This window comes from Penaeus monodon, chromosome 19 (genome assembly GCF_015228065.2).
Source record: "Penaeus monodon isolate SGIC_2016 chromosome 19, NSTDA_Pmon_1, whole genome shotgun sequence".
In the NCBI taxonomy this organism is placed as follows: domain Eukaryota; kingdom Metazoa; phylum Arthropoda; class Malacostraca; order Decapoda; family Penaeidae; genus Penaeus; species Penaeus monodon.
The window spans coordinates 34,903,876-34,904,209 of record NC_051404.1 but is presented as its reverse complement, the minus strand read 5'-3'; the positions used below and the strand labels follow the sequence as shown (position 1 = coordinate 34,904,209).

Genomic DNA, 334 nt, shown 5'->3' with positions numbered 1-334 from the left:
ACACAAAATAAAAGCTGATAATATAGAATTCTGTATATACATGATACAAACAAAACAATATATACAGTGAATTTATCCTTACTATCTATTGTACAGAAAAAAATATAGCTTTGTTGCTAACGGCAGAGTAGACCTATTATCATTTTAATGGCTGATAGCGAATAGCGATCTAGCTGCTAAAGTTAAGGCAAAAGCATAAAACGATGCTATATACAATGGAAAACGAATAAGAAACCTTCATTCGTCCTGCTTAGCATATCAAGATAATTAGTGTTGAAGATACAGACACGCTGCCTTCAGACCAACCAAAAGGTAAGTATCCCCCTATCCTCAA

General features: G+C 33.5%; 1 protein-coding gene across 1 annotated transcript in view; it reads right to left on the bottom strand.

Moving 5' to 3' along the window:
* The window catches only part of LOC119585399 (adenylyl cyclase 78C-like), a gene marked incomplete in the record, with an annotated part of 159,642 nt that overhangs the window by 18,845 nt on the left and 140,463 nt on the right, over positions 1-334 (bottom strand).